The sequence below is a fragment of the Syngnathus leptorhynchus genome, chromosome 20 (assembly GCF_054491065.1).
Source record: "Syngnathus leptorhynchus isolate UIUO chromosome 20, UIUO_Slep, whole genome shotgun sequence".
Taxonomy (NCBI): Eukaryota; Metazoa; Chordata; class Actinopteri; order Syngnathiformes; family Syngnathidae; genus Syngnathus; species Syngnathus leptorhynchus.
In genome coordinates, this window is record NC_141214.1 from 5,484,891 (window position 1) to 5,501,125 (window position 16,235).

General features: G+C 42.1%; 1 protein-coding gene across 3 annotated transcripts in view; it reads left to right on the plus strand.

Annotated features, from left to right (window-relative positions):
- col8a2 (collagen, type VIII, alpha 2) overlaps positions 1–16,235 on the plus strand; it is a 39,552-nt gene that overhangs the window by 16,838 nt on the left and 6,479 nt on the right. The window contains exon 3 of one of the 3 annotated variants that reach the window (XM_085900541.1): positions 8,666–8,822. The gene's annotated coding sequence lies outside the window, so the exon portion shown is untranslated. Of the gene's footprint in view, positions 1–8,553; positions 8,823–14,150; positions 14,706–16,235 lie in introns of those variants that run through there. The other 2 variants (XM_085900543.1, XM_085900542.1) reach the window with 2 other exon arrangements.

Sequence of the window (16,235 nt, forward strand, 5' to 3'; positions counted from 1 at the left end):
GGGCTCTGGCTCAAGTCTCCAGCCCATGCTGTTCCCACCACAAAGAAACATGCCAAGTTATTCACTCAGACATCTCTGGCCAAAATGTCTCCAACTTGACTTTCTGTCCACCGCTCTCTTATCCACTTTGCTACTACTTTATTCACTTCTTCCAGATTAAGAGCCAAATATTTGATACAACAAAGGAGATACATCTCAAAATGTAAATGGATGAATCGTGCAAGGTTTGATATATCATGTTCTATTTCCAGATTGTTTCACGCTGCTTTGGCCCTCAAGACTGTTGTCTTGAGTACGGAGATGGAGTGCTTTAATACTCGACATAACTATATTGAAATATTAATCTTTGGGATAGAGTGCTGGATGGAACAAGCCGCAATGATAATACTCATAAACCTTTTACGAGACGTGTTTCTTTTGAAATTTATAAGAAATTGCCTTTGTATGATTATATAGCTTAGCAACACGACCTGTTGTCCCGTTTCACCATTTTTATACTTTCACATTTGTCTGTTAGTTGTTAGGGCTGCAAAATAAATAAAAAAATTAAATAATAAAAAAATAAAAAAGTAAGATATTAATATCTAAATGAAATAAAATTACTTTAAGGGCTGCAATAAAATAAAATAAAACAAAATAAATAGACAAAAAATAAATCAATACAAAATAAAAATTAAATAAAGATATTCAAGTAAGATATAGATACCTAAATGAAATATATTTTTCTACTTTAACCCTACGCTACCCTAAACTCATAACAACATGTAATTGCTGCACGCAATCAAATATATTTACGAGAAACGCAACAAACTAACAGACATATTTGGACATATACTACGTGCGAAATGACTTCCATAAATCTTGATGGGTATAAATTTGGCCAACGCTGCGGGCAAATACGTCTTCCAGGATCATTGCTGTGCTTGGCGTGTCTGTTGAGTGACGGTGTTTGCATAGCATGTGATAGCTCGGGCTAAGCGGCAGAGAGGAAATAGCACCAGCAAAAGGGTGGCCAGTTGTGAAGGAGGTGCTCCATCTGTGCAAACAGCACCAAGCGAAGCCAGTCATTTATTACCTCTGGTCAACAGTGAAAAATTTGGGCCCCGACACAAAACAGGAGGCGGCTCGCCAGGTCCGTTTGGGCCAAGTCGGTATGTAAGGTGCAGACTTATTTGTGGATTTGGAGGTGCCGTGTCTTCTACCATAGCAACAATTTTCTCTCTTTCATGTGCGCTCGTCTCTCTCCTTAGCAGAGCTCTTAAATTTTGCGAGAGAAGGCTCAATGACTCTTTTCTTTTCTTTCCCTCCTTTTTTTTTTGCTTTCAAGAATGTCTGCAATGCTTCCCAGGAATCCCGCCTTGTTGACTTTGGTTTGGGATAAAAGGTACGGGTCTCCTCTGTTCTCCCGGTTGATCCGAAAGGTGATTAGGCCGGCCTCAACGTGAGCCCGTGCATAACCCCGCACGCTGGCCCAGACAGATTACTCCACGTTCCTGTGTGCTCCCAGATAGATAGATAGAGAAGCTTGCTCCTAGAAAAGTCAAAAAGGTCAACTGTCACTTTGTGACTTGACAGATGGCCGCTACTGAATGGATGGAAGTTCAGAGCAGTATTTTGTCATGTTGTAATCAGCTCTTAAATCAAACTTTAAAATAAGCCCCAAAAAACTCCCAGGTGCTAAAAATGTCACTTTTCCCATTGTTTCAAGAAATTAGTGGTGTTTTCAAACGATAAAATTTTGGGAGACGCGCCCGCCTCTGTAGGATCAACAAGCTTGTGACGGAGTGCCAGAGACAGGAATGGGAAGTCTGAAAGGATTGCAAGTTGGCTTTATCTAATGTTGCTTTTGGTCCAATAATTGGCAGACACAATCTAAGATGACAACAGTTTGATCCATAATAATGGTTTGGATTGAGTCGTCCAATAGGATTTGACCTTCATAGTTGTCCTTTTCCCTCAATGCTTCAATTACCATCACCTCTCCTGACTAATAATGTATCAGGACGTGGGTAGAAATATTGAGGTGGGAGGGCGGGTTCACACTTACCATGCATGCTTGAGAGAAATCATGATTGGCTTCCAAGGGCCAACAATAATATTGTGTTTAATCTAGATATCATTACATGCAGAAAAGCATGCGGGATTCAAGGTCACCATTGTGTTGCTCAAGCAGTTTTTCAGTGGTCTTATGATGAGCTGTTTCCTTTGGAAAACCCAACCCAGGAGAGTTCACAACATTAATAAAGTCATTATTTCAACTGTTTTGTTATTTTAAGATCAATTTAAATGAAAAAAAAACGAAATTATTTTATAATAAATAATTTAATTCAATAACAGTAGTATTATTAAAATGAAAATTATAAAATAAATCAGAAAATAAAATTTGAAAATAAAATTTAAATTAGAAAATAAAATAAAATATATATTTTAATTTAATTTAATATTAGTAATGATATTACAATTAAAATGATAAAATAAGATTATAAAATGAAAATATAATAATTAATTAAATTTTTAGATGTAATAGTGTCGGATGAGTTTGTAGACATTTTTGTTTGTTTTGGGGATTATGACGTGTTCTATTGAAGGCAGGGCATCAAGTACTCACGACAGGACTCACCCCCCCAACCCTGAATAGATTAATTTTTATCGCGAAGGTTAAGAACTCCAAGCGTCATATGCATCTTTTTAAATCATCCCAAATATTGATACTAAAAATGTTAGCCAAAGAGTGATTTTTTTTTCCCACAGCTGATGCATATATATATATATATATATATATATATATATATATATATATATATATATATATATCAAAGTGCATCAAATGTCTCGATTTATTTTGGAGCCCAGTCTGCACTGTTTTCATTTGCTCTTATTTAAATGTTCAGGCACGTGAAGTGCCTCCAAGCCGTGTTTATTTGCATGGAGCGAGATCCCGACGCGAGTGGTCACTGGAGACTCGTGTTGAAACATCCGTGCCAGCTGTGAACACACGTACTTTAAAACGATCCCTTTTTGGGTCACATCACTCAGGACTCGTGTTCGAGATGTCGTAAAAGGTTACAAAACTAATGTAGAGGAGGAGGAGAAGAAGAAGATCGGATACGGAGCTCACAGCGTGCCATGCCATGCGATGGAGCCGAACCCATCGTTTATGATTTCTGCATTACAGGCACCGGGTGCCAAAAATTCCCTCCATGGAAGGAATGTCCTCCTAACCAGCTCCATGTGAAGTGTTTAAAAGCGGACCACAGCCCCGCCGGTTGGGTTGAGGGCTCAACCTTAAACACACACACGAAATACGGAGCCGATGACGAGCGAAAGGAGAATGTGAGAGATGTCGTGATTGTAGATTAAGAAGAAACAAAGATCTGGAATTTTAGATTAGAAGAACTGTGCTCGTCCTTGGACTCAAGGAACAAGGGCAAACGTTTCCAGATCGGTTCTGAACTCCATTTTCGGGCTGGTATCATCAGACACCAGATGGAGACGCTGTGGAAAAAAAAGTGAACACGAGATCAGATTCCCAGATAAAACCAATTGTAGTTAAGTACAAAGCGGTTCTCTGAGATTCGAGATCCTAGCTTTTATTTTTGAAACATTAAAGACGGAGCCATTAACATAATTTGGATGGATGACTAATGACGAATCGTTCCCAACCTTTTCCAATATGTGTCTGGTAATCCCCTCTTGTTTATTTTCTCATCATTTTCAAATCCCAAGACCGCCCTTTTTGCGTCTTTCCTGAACACACGCTCGCTCGCTCGCTCCCACACCTGCGCAGCTGACAGAAAAATTCTGACCTTGTCCTATACGAGCTCCTGGCCCGTCGCTCCAACAATAATGTTTATACGTCTGTCTCAGGAAAGAAAAGACACGCCTGCTGCTCGCGGCTAGTCAAAGCAGGAAATCTACATGTCCCGAGCCGGCATCTCGTGAAGATAAACACCCCGAGAGTGTACAAAACAGGGACAGGCCAGAGCAGCGGGCGTTTGGAATCCGAGAAGGCGCTAATTGGTAAAAGTGAGTCGCCGTGTTGTCGGATGACAACTTGGAAAAATCACATTCGACGTGTAAAGAATGGAGAAATACCAAACGAAATGTGCTGAAATTTTTCTCGCACCTCGTATTCCGTCATTTCCCACCATAGAAATAAAATCAAACGTTTTATTTCAAAGCACCACATTGCTACATCTCAATTTATTCTCTTTGGCACTTGGTCGTTTCTCGTAAAGCTGTTGTTAGAGCACATCTGTCTCTCCATCCATGCAAGTTATGCCCGTTATCTGAATCGGGTTTTGACGGCGTTCTCCAACTCGACGCCTCCGTGGGTGGTCCCTTGCGGCAGTTTGGATGCTACGTGTTAGCGAAGAAAAGCTAAAGGCCCGCTGTCTGTTTTCATTCACATATAAAAAGAAAACACAGAAGGATGATATCTGTTAGCTAGCGCCGTAGCGTCATGCTAGTTAAATCAAATCACTAAAAAAAAAAAAAAAAAAACATATTTAAGAAAAAAATGGCTTTTCATATCCAAAGCAGATCGATTTGGTGAAGCGAAGACATTTTCATTCTGGGACAGAACATCAAGTACTTTTGGGCTATTTTATTGTGACGTACGTAATCCTGAAAATTTAGAAGAGTTCAAACAATACTTGTGCCTTTGGGTGGAGAAACTCGAATGCCATCTTAGTGCCGTCTTTTCTGTCGTGAGGAAACAAGTGGAGGTCATTTATTAAAAAGTCAAGTCATGGATGAAACTCTTACGCCCAACAAGGTCACTTTGTTCCCGCTTTGTAAGCCCGGCGTGATCAAGGCGGCAAAATGATCCTCTTTGACAGTTGAGAATTCAGAAATGGTTCCTCGCTGAGTCTCGGGTTTTGTGTTCTTGAAACGTTTGCACATGGCGCGTTGGAAATACGAAGCGGCTCACGTGACGATTCGGAGGTGACGCCGGCGTGATTTCTCACTTTGCTGATGGTGGGTGGCGGAAACAGCTGTTTAGGGAGGAGGTTCCTGTGAGCATCACGGTCAGGGTGCGTCATAAATCGGAAGTTGACCCCGTGTGTGTGTGTGTGTGTGTGTGTGTGTGTGTGTGTGTGTGTTTGTGTGTGTGTGTGTATGTGTGTGTGTGTGAGCAGGCCGCTTGATGCCATCGTGTCACTTTAAAGACACAAGTAAGACAAGAGGTCGGCAGGAGGTCAAGTGGCCAAATGTTTGTTGTAACAGACTCGTACAAAAAGTAAGAGGACGACGGCGAGGCCCTCACCAAAGCCTATGGGAATGTTTCTTCGTGTAGGGGTCAAAGGTCAAGGGAAAAGCTTGCAGGCACAGCTCATTGTCTCTCTTGAAATTTCACATCAGAATTAGATGAGGCCATCTTACAGATGTCTACTATTAAATTGAACATTTGTAATTTGTAAACATGTTTTGCGTGAGTTGATCCCACAATATGGAACTTTTGTCGCCCCCTTGTGGTAGTTGGAGAACTTTCAAATGTTTGTATTCTTTCAACTTGGGCATGTCTGCCTACTGCAAATCTTGCATCACCGACTCCTGTTTTGTGTTCTCCTTTTGTAATCCTTCCCTTCAACACTGAGGTGCTTGTTTGAGTTGCTGCTTGCTTTTTTTTTTTTTTTTTTTTTTTTTGGGTCAGTCTTGCTCACAGCTGCTTCAGCCTACGCAATTGCTTCAGTGAATTCTGCTAAACTAATCATTGCTTGTTTGCATAAAACACATCTTGAGCCCGGGGCATGGGAAATCTGGATTGTGTGAACGGCAGACAGATTTGTCTTATGTTCAATCAGTTCAATTTGTCTCAACTTGTTTGGGCTACAATTGTCTTTTCCTCACTGATATCAATTAGGTAAATTGCTGGGGGAAAATTACAGTTGAAAAGTGCAGTTTCTGAAAATCATAATGTGATTTTTATACAACTAAAAAGCCAAGTGTGGGGAGTCTCTGTTACTGACATTCACGTGAGTTTTCGCCACAAAAATTCCATTTCTACTTCCAGCTGCCACCAATCTGTATCCATATTATATCTTATTCACTTTTCCTAAATAGCCACGCTAGCACTAGCGCAGTGCCAGCTGAGCATAATGGCAGAATCCCAAAACCCTCACAAAAGAATTTCCTTGGACAAGTTGGGTTTGAAAGCTCTTAATTTTTATCCAGCATATAAAATCACATTCCCAATGGCGTGCCATGGCTTTTTTCAATGCAACATTCCTTCTTTCTCATGCTGCCTGTCCACCAGACAGACATCTTTGACTAACACCATCATCCTCTTCCACACGATAATTCCCTTCGCCTTTTGTGCACGTGTGAATGCCTGACATTCCTTTGAGAGGCTACAACAAAGGTGAACCGCATCACCTGAGTGAAAATGGTTCTTTTCAATCCACGCTGGTGGGAAACTAGCGACGTATAAAAGGCCCGAAAGAAAAGAGCGAACGCCCTGCTGTCCTCGTGTGAACTTTAACCTTTCCAAAAGGTTGAATTCAATTCCAGACCCAGTTGCATTCAAAAATGGGCCTTGAGCTATCTGGGCTTAGATTAAAACGTATTATACCAATTATCAACATACAATCCTTTCCTCAGAGTGAGATTAATTGAAACGAGTTTGACCCTAAAGTGATTTGGAATCAATCTCACAAGCCGTCTTTCAACACACGCCAAGCATTCACCCCGAAAACCGAGCTTGGACACACACCCCTTTGACGAGAACAGATCCACCCCCCCCAAATTTGAAAACATAGTGGGTCTATGTTTGGTGGGTGTGGTGTACAGGGTGGAGTGTATCGGTTACGCCAACCTGCCTTTCATGACTTATTTCGGGAAGACTTTGACGTATATCAAGGCTGTGTGATGCGACGGAACGGTTTTGCCAGATTGTTTGTTGACACTCCTAACTGCTGGAATGGAATGAAAGGGAGAGTTGAGTTGAGGGGGGGGTGGAAAAAAAAAAAACATGACATCGTCAGGTGCGTCTTGTCGGGAATGTTTCACCTTGTAAAAGTAATAGCGGAGTGGGAGGTGACTTTTTGCTTTTCCAAGAGGTGTGGAAGGGCTGACCCGGAGTTTTGATATATATTTTTTTAAACGGACTATAGCTATGGAGACGATGTGGTTGCTTGTGTTTTCCCTTTTTTTTTTTTCCCCTTCTCAAAAGAGGGAGTGCGCCAAACAATAAGGTCCCACTTGTTCCCGCAGGAACACACACCCCGGGATGAATGAATGGCGGGCCTAAAAGCCACACAGGGCTCCTATTGATGACATCATCACTGGGCATCTGGTCACTCCACCCTTTCCACCTTCAGAGAACGATTCAGTGAGGGCGACGCTCACAGACGTGACGGCGAGGGTTTATTTAGTTTCACATTATTCCATTTCAACAGCTCATTAAGTGTGGACCCATAAACATTTGAATTAATTTGATCATTTAGCCCTTTGGGCGATAATCGGTTTTGAATCGTAATTTTTAATCTTTTAAACAATTATATGCTTCCAACTTTTTGGGAACTACACTGTGTATTTATTTATTTATTTATTTATTTATTTATTTATTTATCTATTTATTATATTCATTTATTTTATTTTGTCCACCTGCTAATTTCTCTTAAAACGCCATTTGGGAATTGCTCTGATTTAATATTGCTCGATGAAGCACCTGGCACGTCATCAACCAAAAAAAGAAAGACGTAATCGATGCAACGATTAGGCGGGCGAGCTAGCTATCGAATGCATCGCTCGGGGTGATTAACCCCGAGAGATTTGGATATCATGTAACAATTATACGCAAACAGCAGCAGCGGGCAGTGAGGGGAAAACAACAAAAGGCCTTCTGTGCGTTGCGGCGGTTCCCATGCAAGCGTTATGTCATGCCGGGAGATTATTAATTGCCCATTGGAGCTGCAGGCAAGGGAAGAAAAAAAAAAAAAAACTGGGAGATTTTCGGATTAACATCTCGGGCTTGCTAAGTGCCAAAATCTACACGTTGAATCCCAGCAGCAATGGGATGATTTCTGGGGAGGTTTGACGTCTTTTTTTTTTTTTTTCCTTTTGGCCCTCCTCTCAAGGCTACCCCACCCCATCCTGCACACTCCCCTCGTCGTCCGGCACGCAGACACTCGCTTTTTGTACCAAAGGGGGGTGAACAATCCCGTCTGTCTTTTCCCAAAATAAGCCTGCGAGGGATCGAGGAAGTAAGCCAGGGAGATTGGTCCAACGAGGTGCTCGGCCCCCCCGGTTATAAGTGGTGCTAGTGGGAGCGCACCCCGATCGGACCCTCAGCCTTTCAGCTCGGGACTACCTGAGTGCCTGATCAGCAAAGAGTTTGACTTTTGGCACTTTTTTGCTCCCTCTCTCTCTCTTTTTCTCCCGCTCCAAACCTGCTCCCTCCTACTTTCCACCCTGGAGTACGGGAGAGCGTAGTTTGGGAAGGTGCTCCCCAGACCTTCGTCTGGACTCCTTCAACGGGGCACAGAGAGGATTTTCCCCCTCTTTTTTTTTTTCCCTCCACTCCATCACATTCTTACTCAGCCCCAAAAAAGCACATGGATTGATTTTGTTCTTTTCCTCAGGCGACTTTTAAAAACCAGTTTGCTGCACCTGTGGTTGAATTTTTTTTTTTTTTCTTTCTTCTTCGCTGGACCGGTTCAAGGTTCCAGAGGGGGCTTCATTGAACATCTGATGCCACCCCATCCCATGGGAGACACACGTGGCTGAAGGTAGACGAGAAGATCCACCTGAAGATCACACCTGTGTTGCCCCCCCCCCTCCATCTCCTCTCCGCCTTTGAACACTCTGAGCAGAAAAAGGTAAGCCCATTCCGACCTTCTCCATCGTTTTGTCCTATCACTTGCTGTCTGTCAAAAACAAACTTTTAAATTAGTGTCCATAAACATATGATGTTGAATTAGGTGGAACATTTCGATACTTTTGATCCTATAGTGAGGCTTGGTATCTATTTGGTGGGACGTGAAGAAACAAACAAGCCACAAACACGTGGCCCTTATTTTATTTTTTGCTCTTTTCTTTTTCAACACCGCTTCTCTCTCTGCATCCTCCGGGGACGCCACTGGCAAGCGCCACCGCATTCCATTGAAACGACATCCGTTTATTGCAAACAGGAGGTGAAGCTGTTCACTTCTCAGGTGTCCCGACAAAAGTGTGAGGGGAAAATTAAAAAGGAAAAAAAAAAAACATCCCAGGCATAAATATCTGCATATTTCCTATGTTGTTGTATTTTATTTTATTTTTTTGGGAGTGCACAATTTGTAGAATGAGAGTAACAGAAAGAGGACAAGCGCTGGAAAAGTGAGCGGACTCGAGTTGTGATTTCCAAAAAACAATTGGCAGCCTCCATCTGTTTCATCTGGATGTGCGCCCGCCTGTGTGTTGCATGCCTCGAGATGACACTCCATGTGGAAATCGAGTTTCGCTGCAGTAGTAAAGGACTTCTAGGACCCTCCGTTGCGTTGACTCGTAATTCAGAGCTTGTGTTGAATTGTTCTTTTGATGATACTCGCATTCTTTGTCGCGGAAACGCACCTGCGGTATGGTGCCGTAACCACGGCAACCTCTTTGGCATGTTCTCCAATGTGTGCTCGCCAGGCGGCCAATCCTAACAGTGCAGGCACACGTTTCAACCAGATGAACTCGTCTTCCATCACTTTGACATATAGAGCCGATTATAGGTCAGAACATGCTGAAGTGATGTCATAGCAAAAGAAGTATTTTTTTTGCAGGGGTCGAAATATTTCAAAATGACCACCTTTTCTGGACAAAATGAGAACTTTATAGTAAAATGGACTGCATTTGAAAATAAATAATACATAAAATAAGGCGTTAGCACCTTTGGTCCACGAGAGGGCAGTGTTATAAGTGCCCCCTTCCGCCTCTAAAAAAAATATATAGAACCAGAAAAATTACCATAAAAAGGTCAACCGGTTCATTTGTTTGGTTTAAAAAGATGCAAGAGCAACAATAATATATTATAATTGCTCTTGGACGCCCTCTAGTGGTTGAAATGTCTTTAGCAGGTGCTTAGTTTGTTTATACCTTAGCGTGGCTCTGAACATTTTGCATGTGAGGTAGCTACCTGCCTGTACTTATTTGCTTTGTTTGGAAACTTCAGACGCTCCAAACATAACAAATGGAAGAATCATTTCAGTGCCTGAAAAGTCATTTCTAGTCAATACCACCATTACCAATCGGTGACATGAGATTGACTCGGTCTCATTAACATGTCTTCATCTTCCTCGTGGGATGCCGTTTTATTTTTCTGTCGACACAAACGTGTTTGACACATCGAGAAACCATTAACATGCGCGCGTGCGCTTACGCACGCACCCAACCCGCCAGAGTGAAAACATGTCCCTGCTTTTAGAACCCGGCCAAGGCTCATGCTTTCTTTCAAAGCGTTTTCCTGACAGAATCCTTTTTTTTTTTTTGCCCGTAATTACAGCCACATTAATGCATTGGCTTTTTAATTCCATTCTATCGCTGATACTGAAGAATGGCTCGGAAGTGGAATGGAAACATTGACTCCATTAACTCCTCCGCTGCCGTTGACGTGAATACACGTCACGCTTCACTTTGTACTCCCCTGCCAAGTGGATTCAGATTTAATCGCCTGAATTTGTTTTTTCGTGAACAGTCATTTTTCCCCCAGTATGAGTTGAGTCTTAAGTCTCTAAAGTCTCTCCCACCTAAAAAAGCGACTCGTCAACATGCTCTGTGAAGCTTATCGCTAGGCTCGCTTAGCAGACATAAGCAGGAAAAAGTGGAAAGCTTTCATCGTTGCTTTGTTTCTTGACTTCCTTCCACACGTCTTCCAGACGTTCCAATCTTTCCATCCTGATTTACACACTAAAAGTGCCAGACATTGCTTTTAGTCACCGAACCCAGAAAAGTGCACAGGCTAATGTTAGCCGTGGAAATTAGCATGCGTAAAATCTAAACAGGTAGATTTATTTAGCTTGCTCACTTCATTGCCCTTCGTTTCATGACTAACTCGTAACAGGGGTCAGCACCTGAGTTGTATACAATCCCTCTTTTCATCCTACGTTTATTTTTATTATTCCGCTTTGGATGCAGAAGGCTGAACGGATCCGTCTCGAGACGGGTCAGAGGCTAAGAAATTGGAAACAGGTCTTTCGGGACCATTTGAAACACTCCAGACTTTGTTATTGTTTAAGTCTCAGCCCGATTTAGACTCATGCGAGGCAGTTTGTTGGGAAAAAAACATTTGTTACGCTGTTAGAATAATTTTAAAAAGCCGTTTTATTTCAGCACCGGATGGATTTTCGAGTGACATTTGTGTTATCCGAATCGCTTTCTGTCTGCCCTTTAACTCGAAACCGACTAACAGAGTTCGTCCACATCTAAAATCCAACTTGACTCCATTTCGCCTCCCACCGAGGTTTGAACACAAAGCCAATTCATTCTTTAAAGTAAACCGGCGGACATGTTGTGTGGTATTCCTTCTCAAAAATCTAGATTTGTCATAAGCTATTACGTGGCGGTTTGTCCAATTTAAAGTGCGTAGCCATTTCTGCCCGCCGCGGCCCCGCGTTGAATTAGTCGCTGAAGAAGTTTGACAATTTAAGAAAACAGCCAATTTGAGCTTGAGACGTTACGATATCCCATGATTGTTGCTTGGCCGGCCGCAGGATGTTCCTTCTCTTTCGCCTTGGCTCGGAAACTAAAGGCTCTCTGTGCAGACTGAGCCTGTTGAGCAACATGTTTTATTGTGCAACCTTCCTCGGCATTAGGCCGGCCGGTGTACAACACTACCGGTTCTTTTTTTTTTTTTTTTTTTGCAGCTTTTCTTTTAATCATTTCCTGTAATCAGCAGGGGGAACAATAGGGAGGTGGGAGGGGGAAAGTGTTCACTAGGCTGAGTATACATCAAGAATATTTATCCCTCCAAATTAAAAGTTCAAGAGTAGGATGAAGTGTAGAAAAAAGGAAACTCGGTAGGAGGAGCGTTGGATTTGTTGGGAAGCATGTGGCGCCTTTGATCGGGCCCGACGATTTGAGCCTTTGACAAGAGAAACACGCAATTGGTGGGTTTCGTTTTGCCTGGATTGTGCGACTCCAATTCTTTGTTTACCTCCTTCGGGAACACCCGGTTCGTTTTTCCAATAAGCTGGCTTAATACCTCAAAGCTGCAGCAATCAGCTAAGTCATTCATAACATTCTCATTCAGTTTTTCAAAATAGCACATCCAGTCACTGTCTTCCTTTTTTTTTTTTTTTTTTAATCTACAAGACGCCTTCTCCCGGTAGCAGGGATGACAAAAGTTCATGGAAGTCTCCAAGCGGCTATTGCTCATCATTTGCTCCAACGGCTTCTGACGGGAAGGCTTGAATTTACTTCACGTGGAGAAACTCCACAAGTATTTTTCTTCTCTCTCTCTCTCTGTCATTCAGGATGAATGTTGGAATTTAGCTTGCCTTCATCATTCAATCCAGCAAGCATTTTGTTAGGGAGGGTAGACAATAAAAACACACAGACATGTACAGACAACCAGACAAAATAATGCAAGGTGATATTTCTTTGGCTGAATCATCTGGTCGGCAGAACAAGAAAAGAAGCACTCAAGAAAATCAGCATTGGCAAGATTCTCATGTAAACCCAGATGCTGGGGCTTTGTCTCCCCTATCGGTGGAGACGTGATTAAACATCTGTGTTTATGTGATAAGCAAATTGTAGCAGTTAGCTTGCGCGACGCCATTTGAGTTGTTCTCAGGCAGACATTTGACTAATACACGCACAAGTGAGGAGCAAGCAGCCATTATTAAAAAGTGCTTTTTTTTTTTTTTTAAAGTCATACGTTCTAATACATTCTCCAAAGCGGAGACACAAGGGGAGGAGCGAAAAGAACAACGTGACAAGCGTGTTCACAGCAACACGGGGGCGAGTTTATCCGTCAGCCTCGGATCTCAAATCTTCATCCAAAGCCAACAAGCACTTTATGCCGCCTTGCATTCCCGCAAGTGTTATTCCGACATTTGGGTCTATTTGTACTGCTCTTGGATGAGGGGGCTGCGCAAAGCCGTCTAAACACAACTCTCATACCACGATCTGTGTTAACATAGCTGGCCAAGCGCAAATACGGAGACATCGCTAAAGCCTCAGCATCTTAGCTTCCTCAATTTGACTGCATGTCTCCCGATGAGTTTTTTTTTTTTTTTTTTAGGAGTCCACTCGGAGCACAGATCAGTCATCTTTTGATGAAGTTATTGCACCCTAGCATTGCTCAATTGGGAAGGTCTCAAATTCTCCATCTGGTAGCAGTTTGAATCCCCACATCAGTTTCATCAGGATTAATGTTGAGACCTGAGAGGGGCTTGAAAAAACAAGTGCAGCTGAAAAGACTGGTTACATTTTTTATTATTTTTTTGTGCCGCTACTGTGACAATAAACACACGGCAGTCGGTGTTGAGTGTTTTGCATGACATCACGTTTGGTGGCGGATTCATATTTTGTGACTCAGGCGGCATCTTGGAAGAATGAGATGATGCATGCGTTCACCTGGTTTTTATTTTATTTTACATTCAGACTAATGACAGAGAGAATCCAATCCTGATTTGCTTTTGGAAGCTTCTGAAGTGATTCATTTTTTTTTTTATCTGAATACAGTAGTGAGTTGAGATAAGAGCGGCCCGAGCGAGATTGAACGGTCGGATGCTCCAAGCAGACCCATTTATTCATGAATGATGATTTGAGATGAGTGTTTGGAGTTACGAGCGTGGTTACAGTACAAATTAAACTTGTATCTCAAGGTGAGGTCAGGGATTGACACTGCAAAACAAAACAAAAAACAAAATGTTCACACTGTCAAGAACCCAAGCAGGTTTTTAACATCGACGTATGTTTTCAGATTTTTTTCCCCCCTGAAATTCTTAATGAATATGTTGGAAACATCCCATAAAAGGGAATTGCAATTCTCCCTTTGAGTGACATCGCGCAATAAACTCAGACCAGTGATTTATTCACCATCACGTCATCTGGATTAACATCTTAAACTGAGCCGAAGAGGAAGTGCGTCTCCTTCCCAGTCTTATAAAAATTAATATTTATTACTCCCTCCGCAAAGATCCTTATAAAAAAAAAAAAATACCCCTCTCTGTGTTTGCGGTAAAGCACCACCGCAAAACAATGAAGAGTGACAGCGCGCGCAAACCTGATCCCGGTTGAATGACCAGCTTCATAATTAGCGATATTTCCTATGACGTCATAGCGGGAGGGCGTTTGAGTGACAGGTGATAAACGGATGGACAGTCGAGAAGTGTGAAGTGGGAGCAGAGGCAACAGGTTCAAAGCGAAGATTAGCAGTTGGTTGTTTTTACAGTCTTTGAGGGTCGCATTCCTCCCCGGGCGCAGACCTTTAAATCCATCCCGGGGATGTTTGAGCACAAGCTGTAAATGGATAACAGAGGATTGAGTGAATATGTTTCGCATCAAACGCCGCCGGGAGGAGCGTCTTGCCAAGTTGCGTTCGATGATGAACGCGTCAAGCAAACGCCTCGTTCACAGCTCTCTTCCGTCACCGCAACAGGATTTGAAATCCCCCCCCCTCAATGTCAGCGGTTTAAAACGACCAGGTTATTATCGTGTCTAGCCTTGGAGAGGCTGGACTTTTTTTTTTTTTTATTGGCTCTTGGCGGCGCTGCAAGAATTCCATGAGCCAGGTAAACAAGCGCACCGAGTTCATTCAAAGCAGGACAATTATGGGAATTTTGTTGTCATTAAATGCATTTTTCCTTTTTTTTTTTTTCATGCTTTTTGCATGATGAATAGCAGTCAAATATGACATTCTGGCAAGAAAACCAGACACATTGTGTCCCGATTGTTTCGAATTTGCAGCTGCAACATACGTGCAACATCTTGAGAATAATTTTACAAATATGCACTGATAACCCGTTGATAGACTTTTTAGATTTTCATCTCGAACATAACAAATGAAACACCCCGTTGCGTATCTCCAGATGGCTCCGTTGTGGCGAGAAATCAAATATGGAGATCTGGTTTGAATAGAAGCGCAAAGCCATAAATCACACAGCGGGGGGACGATAAACCCGGTCCACCATTTGCGTCAAGGCAACTTTTTGGTCACACACTTTTACTTCCTCCACCGTGTTGAGCAAAGTTTAATTATTGCTTCTGGCAACCTCAAGACTCTCTCTGTCTCCATTTGATATCAAGCAAACAATCAGCAGTGAATCAACAATAAATAATTTGTCTTTTGGTGAATTTCCACTTGCAAAAAAAAAAAACGTGTACTGTACTACGAGTTTATGTTTCTAGTGCCTGCTTTGCTCGTATTCCGAGCATGCGGATGAGTTTTTGGAAGGAGTGAGGCCAGTTCTGGTAAAGTATTCTATAGCCAAAAGCTAATAAAGTCGTTCACTGACCCTGATGGGAGGTGCAGGAGCCCCTCCTGCGTGTGAGTTGGATTTGAAGGGGGGGTTCTTGTGGGTTCTTTTCTCCTGGAGACTAAAGCATTCAGCTGTGGTCGGCAGCTTTTTAACAAAGTGATCAATCAAAAGAAGGCCAATCAACAGCTAATGGAGCTCAACTGGGATTCAGCTCATTGAATTTCCATTCCGACTGGAAGTTATTTCAGCAAGTTTCATTTGGACCTCAACAAGAAAGAATAATATAAAGACTCAAGGGCAAAGAAAAATTTTAGCTCAATGCGCTACATATGCCAGTGAACTCTGAGTTTCAAAATAAAATGCTAGCTTAGCTTTGACTGATTAATTAATCGATCGAATGCGAAATTGTTTGATTGTGACTGCAAGTTTAGTTGTTTATATTTATAGTTAATATGTCAAATGTATTGTTATATTGTGAAATGCCTGGAACGGATTAATTGAATTTACATTAGTTTCTATAGAAAATATTGCTTTGCATTTTGTACATTTTGGTTTTAGTCAAACTTTCTGAAGCGAATGAATCATAAAAACAAAATCCTGCTGTATTTTGATTGGCAGCAGTGTAATACGATTTGTGCAGGATGCATTTTGGCTCGCCTCCGCGCACGGACGGCCCTGCAGAGAGCTCCCAGGCTCCAATGCTCATTTCCTGGTTGCAACATTTTTTGGAAAAGCCCATGGCACTTTTTAGTCAATTCTTTTTCACTCAAGACCATCTTGTGTCACTTTATATCAGCTTCATCTTCGATTAGAACAATGATCAAACAATAACTCAATATTTTG